We start from the raw sequence: 16,620 nt of genomic DNA on the forward strand, positions 1-16,620 counted from the left end.
TTCATCCATCTAATTTTATTTGCTAACTTCTGAAATTTTCTAGAGTTCTCCAAGTTATAATATTATTGTTTCATTAACGTTATGTCCAATATTTCAGATGACCACCGAAAATACACTTCATGTAATAATGTCGTAAAGCAGATAATTATGTTGTTTCCCATTTGTCATACATGACAGATAAAATCAAAACTGCATGTTTACAAATTGTCATAATACACAATGCAAATGTCATCATTTTGCTTTGACAGGTACTTCCCAATATGTAACCGTTACATGTAATGAGTCTCCCTTTGGCTATTATATATTGACAGTCCGCAATATGTCAGTCATGAAATACACTTTTTCCATGTTTATTTGACAGTTTGTTGGTATTTTATTTCGGACAGTTCGTATTTTATTCAAGGCAGTTCGTTCGTACTTTCTTTTCATAAGTGGTATCTGTACTTCGAATAAACCGTTATGTTACCGAAAACCTTACTTCTTTGTACTTTGTTTTGCAAGCTATGTCCTACGTTTTACAATATTCGAAAAATAAAGATATTAGCCAAAATATGTTGCTAACAAAAAGCAAAATATGTTCTTACATAAACAATCTAATTATATAATATTTAAGAATGCATACGAAAGCTACAAAATAAACTACAAAATAAAGCGCCCAGTCATATCTAAATACAAACAGACATAACACAAATGACCAACACCCATATATAACAGAATAACTGCATGATCATGATTTCTTCCATGATTATATTTACACAATGTAACCTTTCTACATGATTCAACAGAAATATTATGTCGTCCGCGAGAAAAATAAATTTTCCGACAAAATTCTCTGCATGAAATCATGAAGGGTAACATGAAAAAGTAACAGCACGTTCGACTGTTTTTGCAACTCTTTGACAAAAAAATACTACATCAGGTCTCATAAAACAAAAAGCTATTGCGCTTAAAATATCCGGTACACAAATGTACCTCATAATGCAATATATGCATCGATTTCACGCCATGATAGTAAGACTCCGATTTAAGATTTCGGAAGACAGTATCTGTGTCTGTATAATAGTATACATCTTACAAAACAACTGGGATAACAACTTCCAGTCTCAAAAAACACAATATCAAGTAACTCTAAGTATCTCACAATATATATAAATTCGACCTTACTGGAATCCACATGTTCCAGCAACAATATCAAGTCATTTTTACGTAATAAACATATTCTTGTGCCATATCAGGCTTCAAAATATTTCCAGCACAACAGACAAGACCAACCTTTTTATTTACTGAGATCTGAAGTAACCATATTTTAGTAAAATAACCATGTACACATTTATTCAGCAATGACACTTTAACCCAACAATGCATTATCATGCATAAAACATCTTAAACACGAATTCCACGTATTTAACTAGTTTTCAGCCGTTCCTTGTATTTTCACATATATTCGTGATGAAATATTACCCATAACCTCAACAGAAACTATTTACAACTCGGTGTTTGCGCATATCTATGAATACAACACAAGTTTCATAGGACAATCCATCTTCCTTCATTTAAACAATTTGTCAATGCAGGAATGCTCAAAACTGTTTAAATGTGGCCATAAGGGAAACAAATATCATATGGAACAAGTAAAATAAACATAATATGATAAGTAAAATTTTCGAAAAACAAATATTTTCACATTTACATTTCTTAATTCAGTCTCTTGAGTATTTTCCTCAATGCATTGTTTCTTATTGTTTTACGTTTTTTTTTCTAACTATATTTTACTCTTTTTTTTTAGAATTTTGTTTATAATGAGTTAGGTTTTATCCTGTATAATTTTGTATTTTCTTTTCATGTCTAACAATTAATCAAAAATAAATTTACCTTGAAATTTTGCTCAAAAATAGAAACAAAAATTTAATAAAGAAAAGTATTTAATAAAATTGTGTAGCGTAGCACAAACACAACACTCGAGTCTGTACATTTTTGATGTTTATTTACCCAGTGGAATATTTCGTACATACTTTCATACTTTATTTCGTAACTTCTTAAGTCTTAACAAATGTCATATCTAAAGCCTAACTTAATCTTAATATCTACGAGACCCATTTCCTAGGTCTCAGTCCAGCCGGACCCCTAAGCCCTTCTGACCACTTCTCCAAGACCCTTCATTATATAGTCGTTCTGTAACATCATACATATGTACTGTCTGACAATTTGACGTATAAAACGTGTGGGTTTGGTATAATAAACAATTACATAAATGCATCGACAATATCAATTTGACAGGTGTGTAGCTGATGTACTGTCTAACCCAACTGATTATTTTACAACATGCCTCGGGCAAATACACACCACCTGTGTATAGTCGGTGGTGTCATAACTTCGTATTGATTGACAATTATCTGGGATGGTATTTTGACAGATGACTGATGGGCAGTTCGTTTAGAAATACTTAATTAATGGTCAAAGGGGCGGTGCTAAAAGGGCAAAGGGGCGCTGAAGAAAGGCAAAAGGGCGGCCATTTCGGGCAGAAGGGCGGCGCTAAAAATGGGCAGGGCGCTGCGCCCTGCTATTCCGCTCTAGAAAAATCCCTACCTTTTATTTAAAAGAAATTTTCCTGAGTTAGAAAAACACAATCAAGTTTATTTAGCATCACACATTTTGCAGTGTGCATGATTACAATTCACACAATGCATTGGATGATGTAAATACTCTACAACAACTATATGTTCTTGTATTGATACAAAACTGAACCTTTCAGTAGCTGCTTTTACTTGTTTGTATTGTATGCAAGTGTACAAGTACAAATGTAATGTCAACATAAACCAAGCCTCATTAGTACCGATGGTTGAAAAACAGATTGTCAGTTCAGCGACTGCTAGAAAAATTAAACTGGTCTATCTATGGATGATTTGGTTATTGTTTTTCAGAGACATGGAAGTGATGGCATTAGAAACATGTTTTCTGAGATTTTAAATAACTTGTTTCTGAATCAGTTGCATCCTTCATATCTGATGCATATATACAGGACATCTGTAACTGATTAATGTGTATATTAGACAGGCAGTTAACATGTACTAATTGTTCGGTACATATTTCTGTACTTAGTTCTGGAGTAAGTCAAAAACAAAGAACTTTTTAGCTCACCTGTCACATAGTGACAAGGTGAGCTTTTGTGATCACCCGTCGTCAGTCCGTCCGTCCGTCCATGCGTCCGTCAACAATTTCTTGTCTGCACGATAGTGGTTTCATTTATGATTTTATTTAAACTAAACTTGCACACAACTTGTATCACCATAAGATCTCAGTTCCTTTCTTGAACTGGCCAGATCCCATTATGGGTTCCAGAGTTATGGCCCCTGAAAGGCCCAAAATTAGCTATTTTGACCTTGTCTGCACAATAGCAGCTTTGGTTATGATTTGATTTTCACGAAACTTGCACACAATTTGTATCACTATAAGATCTTGGTTCCTGTCTGGAACTGGCCAGATTCCATTATGGGTTCCAGAGTTATGGCCCCTGAAGGGGTCAAAATTAGCTATTTTGACCTTGTCTGCACAATAGCAGCTTCATTTATAATTTGATTTTAACCAAACTTGCACAAAACTTGCGTCACCATAAGATCTTGGTTCCTTTCTTGAACTGGCCAGATCCCATAATGGGTTCCAGAGTTATGGCCCCTGATAGGGCCCGCATTAGCTATTTTGACCTTGTCTGCACAATAGCAGCTTCATTTATGATTTGAATTTAATCAGACTTGCACAAAACTTGTATCACCATAAGATCTTGGTTCCTTTCTTGAACCGGCCAGATCCCATAATGGGTTCCAGAGTTATGGCCCCTGAAAGGGCCAGAATTGGCTATTTTGACCTTGTCTGCACAATAGCAGCTTCATTTATGATTTGATTTTTACCAAACTTGCACACAACTTGTATCACCATAAGATCTCGATTCCTTTTTATATGCCCGCAGGGACGTATTATGTTATTGCCTCGGTGTCCATTCGTCTGTCTGTGTGTTGTTTAGCAATTTCCCTTCCGCTCTGTAACTCTTGAACCTCTTGATGGATTGCAGAGAAACCTGACACAAATGTTCACCTCATTGAAACAACGTGCAGAGCGCATGTTTCGGATTGCTCACTTCAATGTCAAGGTCACACTTAGGAGTCGAAGGTCATATGACTTTGTTTTGTATGAATATTGCTCTGCATTTGCGTTGCATTGCAGTGCTCTTGTTTTTATTTGGCAGATCCTTCTTTTGTTCGCTTACAATATTTTTTTTTTAATTACTTCCCTTTTATGTTCTATAAATAGCTTATTTAGTAACTTTATTATTATTGGCCGTAGGGAAAAATCGAGACCACTTTTCTGTGGTACAACATGGATGGTACCTCCAATTTTTAGGTGTATTTTGACATATCTGTACCTTGTAAGAATTTTTTCTTCTTGTTTTTGGTTAAAGCAATGGTACTCAGGTGAGCGATATAGGGCCATCATGGCCCTCTTGTTAAATTGTTAGTATCAAGTACATTTTCATTCAAGTGCATTCATCTTTATAGTTATACGCCCGTTTGAAAAACGGGACGTATTATGGGAACGCCCCTGGCGGGCGGGTGGGCGGGCGGCGTCCACAGACTTTGTCCAGACCATATCTTCTACATGCATGGAGGGATTTTGATGAAACTTGGCACAGTTGTTCACCATCATGAGACGGAGTGTCATGCGCAAGAACCAGGTCCCTAGGTCTAAGGTCAAGGTCACACTTGGAGGTCAAAGGTCAAATTCAAGAGTGACTTTGTCTGGAGCATATCTTCTTCGTGCATGGAGGGATTTTGATGAAAGTTGGCACAATTGTTCATCATCATGAGATGGAGTGTCATGCGCAAGAACCAGGTCCCTAGGTCTAAGGTCAAGGTCACACTTAGAGTTCAAAGGATACAAGAAAGAAAACTTTGTCCGGAGCATGTCTTCTTCATGCATGGAGGGATTTTGATATAACTTGGCACAAATGTTCACCACCACGGCGGAGTGTCATGCGCAAAAACCAGGTCCCTGGATCTAAGGTCAAGGTCACACTTAGAGGTCAAAGGATACAAGAATTAAAACTTTGTCCGGAGCATATCTTCTTCATGCATATAGGGATTTTGATATAACTTGGCACAAATGTTCACCACCACGAGGTGGAGTGTCTTGCGTAAGAACCAGTCCCTAGGTCTAAGGTCAAGGTCACACTTAGAGGTCAAAGGATTCAAGAATGAAAACCTTGTCAGGAGCATTTCTTCTTCATGCATAGAGGGATTTTGATATAACTTGGCACAAATGTTCACCACCACGAGACGGAGTGTCATGCGCAAGAACCAGGTCCCTAGGTCTAAGGTCAAGGTCACACTTAGAGGCCAAAGGTCAGATACAAGAATGACTGTCCGGAGCATTTCTTCTTCATGCATGGAGGGATTTTGATGTTACTTGGCACAATTATACACCATCATGAGACGAAGTGTCTTACGCAGTTCCCTTCTTTTGAATTACTTCCCTTTGTTGTTACTATAAATAGCTTATATTGTAACTTTTTCATTACTAGTCATAGGGAAAAATCGAGACCACTTTTCTGCAGTACAACATGCATGCTACATCCAATTTTGAGGTGTATTTTGACCAATCTCTACCTGGTAAAGATTTTTTGTGGACTTACAATTTTTTGAATTTTTTTTTTTTTTTTTTTTTTTTTCTTTTTTTAAGATTAACATCCCTTAGTTGTTACTATAAATAACTGATATTGTAACTTTTTTATAATTGACCGTAGGCAAAAAACAAGACTACTTTTCTGTGGTACAACATAAATGTTACTTTCTAATTTTAGGTGTATTTTAAGGTATCTCTACCTGGTAAGGAGTTTTTTTGTGGACTTAAACAAAACACTTACAATGATTACTAAATAAACACAAAATTTAAATTCCATTTGCAAATACAGGTGCTAGAGTAAAGAAATTTGCTGTGACGGGCATATATTGTGACATTCTGGCACTCTTGTTATAATATAAAATCCATTAACGTTTGTACTAGAAATGAAAATATTGAGGTCAAATGATATTACATATCAATCTAAATAAAGTACTTGATCTTCTAAAGGAAGATCTGAGAATGACCCATTCACATTTGTCTTCTGTATATTTTGGATTTTCAGTATTGCTATTTTTATTTTTCGCAAATCTATTTTTATTTGAACCAATCAGACGACTTGTTTCAACAAGCATTTGGCTTAATCATCAAAATAACGTCGAATGTCAAAGGGTGAGAAAAATGTGCAGTCAGTCCGGGGCTCAAACCCGGGACCTCTCGCTTACAGGGCGACTGAGACTGTGACTGAGCTAACCGGCTGGCTGACACCTTACGTGACCAAGTCCGTACCATGACATATAATTTCTCTCAAAAACACGAGGGCGTAGTCGCGATGTGGTCGTCATAAGAACTGTAAATATGAAAAACCCAGGCTAAATGTAGATTTTTTAAAATTTCTACTTTCCCATACAAAATGTTGTAAGGCTTTGGTTGGCTACCGGTCACCCCTTAAAAAAATGTATGCGTGCGGACTTCTTTTTTTTTTCTTTTTTTGCTAAATAAGGAGTAAATTTTCACCCATTTCTGACAATTTGAAATACCTCTGCTTTAGTATGATCTGTCAACTTTTCATCTACGAACAAATATTTGACCTCGGAATAAGTATCGGAGCAAATGTTTATAGGGATTTTTGGAACTTCGTCAAATCGTTCAAAAGGGCGTTTTTGATGATGTCTGAAATTGCCAGTGTATGTCTCTGAGGTAAGATCTTTCCATATTTTGAGAGCTTCAGAAATGATTTTAAAATGAATTTCGTATAATAAATGTTGATTCTACGGAAGCGTGAATGGGCCCTCAGACGCTAATACGTTTAATTACGTTACAGGTGCGGAAATGATGTACACATTTTATCTGAAACGTCTGTTTTAGTACAAACGTGCCATTAAATGTCGAAAAAACAATCATTTTCAGTATAAAAATGATATTCCTAATATCCTTAGGACACCGGGCACATTTTCATGCAATCTCGCCAGGCTTATGTATGTGTTTGACAACATAGAAATGATCTCAATCGATCCAAAGTTATTTACATAAGAAAAGAAAATGAAAGTAGATAGGCTAAATTTGAAAATCAATGTCGAATTTGCGTTGGTCGATCCTCAAACGTTGATCCTACGGCAGCGTGAATGGACCCTCAAACGCTAATACGTTTTATTACGTTTATGTATGTGTTTGACAACATAGAAGAGATCTCAATCGATCCAAAGTTATTCAGAGAAGAAAAGAAAATGAAAGTAGATAGGCTAACCTTGAAAATCAAGGTCGAATTTGTGTTGATCGATCCTCAAATGTTGATTCTACGGAAGCGTGAATGGACCCTCAGACGCTAATATGTTTTATTACAACAAAGAAATGAATCAAATCGATCCAAAGTTATTCACAGAAGTTAGGAAAATGAAAGTAGACAGGCTAAACTTGAAAATCAAGGTCGAATTTACGTTGGTCGATACTTAGGGGTCACGCGCAGGGGTCACCCTTTCAAAATGTATGCGCGCGGAATTTTTTTTTTTTTTTTTTTTTTTTTTTTTTTTTGCTAAATAAGGAGTAAATTTTCACCCATTTCTGACCATTTGAAATACCTGTGCTTTAGTATGATCTGGCAGCTTTTCATCTACGAACAAATATTTGACCTCGGAATAAACACAGATCCCAGAGGTGTCCGTATCGGAGCAAGTGTTTATAGAGATTTTTGGAACTTCGTCAAATCGTTCAAAAGGGCGTTTTTGTTGGTGTCTGAAATTTTTCTGTGTATGTCTCTGAGGTAAGATCTTTCCATATTTAAGAGCTCCAGACTTAGACATATCAGAAATAATTCCAAAATGAATTTCGTATAATAAATGTTGATTCTACAGATGCGTGAAAGGGCCCTCAGACCCTAATACGTTTAATTACGTTACAGGTGCGGTAATGATATACACATTTCCAAAAATGCATTTTCTATAGCTATTTTTATCTGAAACGTCTGTTTTAGTACAAACGTATCATCAAATGTCGAAAAAACATTCATTTTTAGTACAAAAATGATATTCCTAATATCTTTAGGACACCGGGCACATTTTCATGCAATCTCACCAGGCATACGTATGTGTTTGACGACATAGAAATGATCTCAATCGATCCAAAGTTATTCACAGAAGAAAGAAAATGACAGCAGAAAGGCTAAACTTGAAAATCAAGGTCGAATTTGCGTTGGTCGATCGTCAAATGTTGATTCTACGGAAGCGTGAATGGACCCTCAGACGCTAATACGTTTTATTAGTCCCCTACTGGTTGAAAACCAGTTTCGGGGACTATAGGAATGCACTTTTTCGTCATTCCGTCCGTCCGTCCGTCCGTCCGCAATTTCGTGTCCGGTCCATAACTCTGTCATCCATGAAGGGATTTTAATATTACTTGGCACAAATGTTCCCCATGATGAGACGATGTGTCGTGCGCAAAACCCGGACCCCTTGCTCAAAGGTCAAGGTCACAATTGGAGGTCAAAGGTCAACAGGGCTTTTTTCCTGTCCGGTCCACAACTCTCCCATCCTTGAAGGGATTTTAGTATTACTTGGCACAAATGTTCCCCATGATGAGATGATGTGTCATGCGCAAATCCCGGACCCCTAGCTCAAAGGTCAAGGTCACAATTGGAGGTCAAAGGTCAACAGGGCTTTTTTCCTGTCGGGTCCATAACTCTCCCATCCATGAAGAGATTTTAATATTACTTGGCACAAATGTTCCCCATGAGGAGACGACGTGTCATGCGCAAAACCTGGACCCCTAGCTTAAAGGTCAAGGTCACAATTGGAGGTCAAAGGTCAACAAGGCTTTTTTCCTGTTCGGTCCATAACTCTCCCATCTATGAAGGGATTTTAATATTACTTGGCACAAATGTACCTCATAATAAGACGATGTGTCATGCACAACTTTCAAACCCCTAGCTCAAAGGTCAAGGTCACACTTAGCAGTCAAATGTTAACATAGCATGAACAGGGTCTGTTTCGTGTCCGGTCCATAACTCTGACATTCCTTAAGGAATTTTAATATCACTTAGCACAAGTGTTCCCCATGATGAGACGACATGTCATGCGCAAATCCCAGACACCTAGCTCAAAGGTCAAGGTCACAATTGGGGGTCAAAGGTCAATAAGGTTTTTTCCCTGTCCGATCCAGAACTCTATCATCCATCAAGGGATTACAATATTACTTGGCATAAATGTTTCCCATGATGAGACGACGTGTCATGCGCAACACCCAGTACCCTAGCTTAAAGGTCAAGGTCACACTTTGAGATCAAAGGTCAAGAGGATTTTTTTCCTGTCCGGTCTATAACTTTGTCATGCAAAGCAGGATTTAGATATCAGTTGGCACAAATATTCCCCTGGATGAGACAACATGTCATGCGCAAGAACCAGGTCCCTAGGTCTAAGGTCAAGGTCATATTTAGAGGTCAAAGGTCAAATTCAAGAATGACTTTGTACGGAACATTTCTTCTTCATGCATGGAGGGATTTTGATGTAACTTGGACCAAATGTTCACCACCATGAGGCACCCTTGTTTTTAGAATTACGTCCCTTTGTTTTACTATAAATAGATTTTATTGTAACTTTTTTATTACTGGCGGTAGAGAAAAATCGAGACCACTTTTCTGTGGTACAGTATGCATGTTACATCCAATTTTTAGATGTATTTTGACCTATCTCTACCTGGTAAAGAGTTTCTTGTGGACTTATATTATATAGATTTTTTTTTTTTTTTTTTTTTAAAGATTAATTTCCCTTTGTTGTTACTATAAATAACTTACATGATAACATTTTTATAATCAGCCAAAAAAATTCAATATGAAAACAACTATAGGTTTTTATATATATAAATTTTAATCCAAGTGTTTTGTTATAACATATTGTATAAATAGTACAATATTGTTTATACATCATTGACAGATATCAGTTCATTATGTTATACTGCAGTAGAGAAAATTAGGTGCCTTCCAGTAGGGGACTTTGTATTGCATGGCAATACTTCATTCACTTGTTACGTTTATGTATGTGTTTGACAACACAGAAGAGATCTCAATCGATCCAAAGTTATTCAGAGAAATAAAGAAAATGAAAGTAGATAGGTTAACCTTGAAAATCAAGGTCGAATTTGTGATGGTCGATCCTCAAATGTTGATTCTACGGAAGCGTGAATGGACCCTCAGATGCTAATACGTTTAATTACGTTTACATATGTGTTTGACAACAGAGAAATGAATCCAATCGATTAAAAGTTATTCACAGAAGTTAGGAAAATGAAAGTAGACAGGCTAAACTTGAAAATCAAGGTCGAATTTGCGTTGGTCGATACTCAGGGGTCAAGCGCAGGGGTCACCCCTTCAAAACGTATGCGCGCGGAATTTTTTTTTTTTTTTTTTTTTTTTTGCTAAATAAGTAGTTAACTTTCACTCATTTCTGACAATTTGAAATACCTGTGCTTTAGTATGATCTGTCAGCTTTTCATCTACGAACAAATATTTGATCTCGGAATAAACACAGATCCCACAGGTGTCCGTATCGGAGAAAATATTTTTCGAACTTCATCAAATCGTTCAAAAGGGCGTTTTTGTTGGTGTCTGAAATTGTCAGTTTATGTCTCTGAGGTAAGATCTTTCCATATTTGAGAGCTTCAGACTTAGACATATCAGAAATAATTCCAAAATGAATTTCGTATAATAAATGTTGATTCTACAGAAACGTGAAAGGGTCCTCAGAGGCTAATACGTTTAATTACGTTACAGGTGCGGAAATGATATACACATTTCCAAAAATGCATTTTCTATAGCTATTTTTATCTGAAACGTCTGTTTAAGTACAAACGTATCATCAAATGTCGAAAAAACAATCATTTTTAGTACAAAAATGATATTCCTAATATCCTTAGGACACCGGGCACATTTTCATGCAGTCTCGCCAGGCTTACGTATGTGTTTGACGACATAGAAATGATCTCAATCGATCCAAAGTTATTCACAGAAGAAAGGAAAATGACAGTAGAAAGGCTAAACTTGAAAATCAAGGTCGAATTTGCGTTGGTCGATCGTCAAATGTTGATTCTACGGAAGCGTGAATGGACCCTCAGACGCTAATACGTTTTATTACGTTTACGTATGTGTTTGACAACAAAGACATGAATCCAATCGATCCAAAGTTATTCACAGAAGTTAAGAAAATGAAAGTAGACAGGCTAAACTTGAAAATCAAGGTCGAATTTGCGTTGGTCGATACTCAGGGGTCACGCGTAGGGGTCACCCCTTCAAAATGTATGCGCGCGGACTTCTTTTTTTTCCGTAATAAGGAGTAAATTTTCACCCATTTCTGACAATTTGAAATACCTGTGCTTTAGTATGATCTGTCAGCTTTTCATCTACGAACAAATATTTGACCTCGGAATAAACACAGGTCCCACAGGTGTCCGTATCGGAGCAAGTGTTTATAGAGATTTTTAGAACTTCGTCAAATCGTTCAAAAGGGCGTTTTTGTTGGTGTCTGAAATTGTCAGTGTATGTCTCTCAGGTAAGATCTTTCCATATTTGAGAGCTTCAGACTGAGACATATCAGAAATAATTCCAAAATGAATTTCGTATAATAAATGTTGATTCTACAGAAGCGTGAAAGGGCCCTCAGACGCTAATACGTTTAATTACGTTATAGGTGCGGAAATGATAATTATACACATTTCCAAAAATGCATTTTCTATAGCTATTTTTATCTGTAACGTCTGTTTTAGTATAAACGTATCATCAAATGTCGAAAAAACAATCATTTTAGTACAAAAATGATATTCCTAATATCCTTAGGACACCGGGCACATTTTCATGCAATCTCGCCAGGCATACGTATGTGTTTGACAACATAGAAGAGATCTCAATCGATCCAAAGTTATTCAGAGAAGTAAAGAAAATGAAAGTAGACAGGTTACACTTGAAAATCAAGCTCGAATTTGTTATGGTCGATCGTCAAATGTTGATTTTACGGAAGCGTGAATGGACCCTCAGATGCTAATACGTTTTATTACGTTTACGTATGTGTTTGACAACAAAGAAATGAATCCAATCGATCCAAAGTTATTCACAGAAGTTAAGAAAATGAAAGTAGACAGGCTAAGCTTGAAAATCAAGGTCGAATTTGCGTTGGTCAATACTCAGGGGTCACGCGCAGGGGTCATCCCTTCAAAATGTATTGGGGCGGACTTCTCTTTTCTTTTTTTTTTTTCTTTTTTTTTTTTTGCTAAATAAGGAGTAAATTTTCACCCATTTCTGACCATTTGAAATACATGTGCTTTAGTATGATCTGTCAGCTTTTCATCTACGAAAAATATTTGATCTCGGAATAAACACTGATCCCACAGGTGTCCGTATCGGTGCAACTGTTTACAGAAATTTTTGGAACTTCGACAAATCGTTCAAAGGACGTTTTCGATGGTGTCTGAAATTGTCAGTGTATGTCTCTGAGGTAAGATCTTTCCATATTTAAGAGCTTCAGACTTAGACGTATCAGAAATAATTTCAAAATGAATTTCGTATAATAAATGTTGATTCTACAGAAGCGTGAAAGGGCCCTCAGACGCTAATACGTTTAATTACGTTACAGGTGCGGAAATGATATACACATTTCCAAAAATGCATTTTCTATAGCTATTTTTATCTGAAATGTCTGTTTTAGTACAAACGTATCACCAGATGTCGAAAAAACAAAAATGATATTCCTAATATCCTTAGGACACCGGACACATTTTCATGCAGTCTCGCCAGGCTTATGTATGTGTTTGACAACATAGAAATGATCTCAGATCTCAATCGATCCAAAGTTATTCACAGAAGAAAAGAAAATGAAAGTAGATAGGCTACACTTGAAAATCAAGCTCGAATTTGTGTTGGTCGATCGTCAAATGTTGATTTTACGGAAGCGTGAATGGAACCTCAGACGCTAATACTTTTTATTACGTTTACGTATGTGTTTGACACCAAAGAAATGAATCAAATCGATCCAAAGTTATTCACAGAAGTAAAGAAAATGAAAGGAGACAGGCTAAACTTGAAAATCAAGGTCGAATTTGTGATGGTCGATCCTCAAATGTTGATTGTACGGAAGCGTGAATGGAACCTCAGACGCTAATACTTTTTATTACGTTTACGTATGTGTTTGACAACATAGAAATGAATCCATTCGATCCAGTTATTTACAGAAGTAAAGAAAATGAAAGTAGACAGGCTAAACTTGAAAATCAAGGTCGAATTTGCGTTGGTCGATACGAAAACAGACGTTTGAGATAAAAATAGCTATAGAAAGTGAATTTTTGGAAATGTGTATATCATTTTCGCACCTGTAACGTAATAAAACGTATGAGCGTCGAAGGGCCCTTTCACGATTCAGTATAATCAACATTTATTATAGGAAAATCATTTTGAAATTATTTCTTAAATGAAAAAGTCTGCAGCTCTCAAATATGAAAATATGTCACATCAGAGACATACACTGACAATTTCAGACAACATCAAAAAAGTCCTTTTGGACGATTTGACGAAGTTCTAAAAATCTCCATATATACACTTGCTCTTTTACGGACCTCAGCAAAAAAGAAAGAAAAGAAAAAGAGGTCAACGCATATACATTTTTAAGGGGCTCCAATCCTCCAGGATTGCTTTGATCATGAAATGTTTTGTGTTGTCTGGCAATCCATAGATTTTGTTTGCATAAATTAAAGCGGCTATATGCCCGCTAACAGTCGATTGAGAGTACTGATTCAAGGACAGGTAGGCAATGAATTCCGGTATGACTGGAAAATGATGTTTGAGACCAAAGTTTTTCGCAAATGCATTAAAGTTATCTTATCCGTTTGATTTCCATAAAAATCATTTTAAAAAAATGGCATTTTCTTTCTGAAAAGAATCGTTCTCATTTAATCACTCGAAAAAATCCTTTTCATTTACCTTAATTTGTACCTTTTTCTTCTTTTGAATGAGTACTGACAAAAAGAAGTGTTAAATTGAAAAAAAAAAGTCCTGATCAATTTCTTCTGAAGCGCATGTAATTAACAAATTATGAACTAAGTATGTGCAGCTTTAAAAGTGCATTAATAAGCCAATGTGAAAAATTAACCTTTGATTTGTTTTGTTGTTTTAACGCAGATTGCACAATCTTTAAACGATGCTAGTTTTCATGTGCTAGTTTACATCTTTCTCTGTATTTTATTCTTAAGTGCATTGTAAATCGTCTTAAGTTGGACAAAATAAGTCTTAATTTATATAATGAAAATGTTAACATTTGTTCTATAGTTCTAGCGCTAGACTGGCTCCCGTCCCTATGTTTGTTCTTATTAACATATATATAAGTTTATTCATTAAGAGGGAAGTAACTCCAGCAGGTTGTTTCTACACTGACATTTTTTATTGCCCCTGGCTCCGAACTTAACCATCAGATAAAATTGTGCTATTTTAGAGGCTTAAGATTTTCTTATTTTGCTTGCAGTATTTATATAAAAAAAATAACCATGCAGCCAGGGAGCCAGGCTATTCTAGCGCACAAGAAAACCATTTCAGAAATTCTGTATTTGCAACAGAATATGAATAAACCAAGATAAAGGTGTAATTTCTGGGTCTTTGGCGTAAAAAAACAAAACAAGATTGCTCTATGCAGGTTCGGCCCTATCATAAGTTTACTGGCGCTTTTTCTGACGGTCGCCGCATTCTAAGACGTAAGTCGAAACTCTATTAGATTTGTCAGTCTCTGAATTGGTTTCCCGATCATGTTCATTGTTTGGCGACCGCAGAAATCTAAATTAAAGCGATCTTTAATGTCTGACAATTCGGTGGGAACAAATGAGACAGTTGTATTGGTGATTGAAAACTCAATTTCAGCATGCTAGTAGTAGGGCCTACCAAGTCGCAGCAATGTGATTTTGATGTGATTTTGTAGAAAGAAAATATCACAGGAGCAATCTCACTCAAAATATATCTGACCCCACTTGCCTCTTTATTTTACGCTTGTTTTATTCTTTGATTTAATAATAATTTATTGCTTTTGAAAACATGTAACATAATAAGTAAACAAAAGAATAAATATGGAAGCAGGAACATGTAATTTGTTTAAAGCAAACTGGTCAGGCCACATGTTTTTCCAACATTAATGACGACCCTTCCCTAATAAAATTAAGTAACACAATTTCATAATTTATGTGCAATATTTATACCGAATGAACACAAGAAAAAAGAAAGAATTTAGTAAAGCAAGAGATTAAATAATTCATATAAAGTAAGAACTACATATGAGTGTAAATACTTTTTTTAAACAAAACAAAACAGAAGAGTTGCTCGTCGTTCCATGCTGTACATTATATTAAAAGGTTCGTTTCCCCAAACCTCAGGTTACAATTATAGCGACTGGAAAGTACTAATTCAGTAAATTTTGATTTCAATTAAAACGGTTAGTTTTCTTTATGTAATATTGTACATGACCAAACATGATGTCATTGATTTCTTCACAGTTTAATATTTATTTAGGTTATAGAATCCAAATAGCAATTTTTGACACTTACGGGATGGTACTGTAGCTCTACATAGCTTATGTTAACTTGTTGAAATCTCTCCGACAATAAATAAATTTTGAATTGATTTTATTTGAGTAGATTTGTTTGCATTTAAATTTATTTATGGTTACCACTGGTAACCTGTATGGACAACAAAATTTTAAAGTAACTCCAAAAGACTGATAGTAATTTTAGTGGGAAAATGTTACCAGATACATCTAGAAAACGTTCCGATTGTAGAACTTTCACTGTTCCTATAGCGTAGCATGTGTAAAGATTGTATTACAGTGGACGCCTAAGACGCTTTCCTACGGAGGTGAAGGCACCGGGTGCAATTCCTGTCTACTCCAATTGCAGTGTTCCTTGGGCAAATGTCTCAATCGACCCAGCTGTAAATGGGTACCAGCAAATTGGTGTGTGTGTGTGTGTGTGTATGGTGAGGGGTAGGGGGTCTCCGTTTTAGTATTCTGTAGTTTGAGAATCGAACTTATAACTCCGGACAAAGTCATACAAGGTATAATTGGTTTTAACGGTAAATAAATTTAAAAAATTATCTTTACCTTTATTATCTTTATTCCGCAAGTACGAGTATACGCCACTATATGGAAGAAATTAAAGGAAAGCACCTAGTCTCTTATACAGAACTTCTTTCTCCGTTTTAGTATTCTGTAGTTGGAGGATCGAACTTATAACTCCGGACAAAGTCATACAAGGTATAATTGGTTTTAACGGTAAATAAATTAAAAAAAATTATCTTTACCTTTATTATCTTTATTCCGCAAGTACGAGTATACGCCACTATATGGAAGAAATTAAAGGAAAGCACCTAGTCTCTTATACAGAACTTCTTTCTCCGTTTTAGTATTCTGTAGTTGGAGGATCGAACTTATAACTCCGGACAAAGTCATTCTTGAAGTGGTTCCGTAGTCAGAAAACTGTACCACTGGACCAGTGAGTCCACCC

The sequence above is a fragment of the Mercenaria mercenaria genome, chromosome 7 (genome assembly GCF_021730395.1).
Source record: "Mercenaria mercenaria strain notata chromosome 7, MADL_Memer_1, whole genome shotgun sequence".
NCBI lineage: Eukaryota > Metazoa > Mollusca > Bivalvia > Venerida > Veneridae > Mercenaria > Mercenaria mercenaria.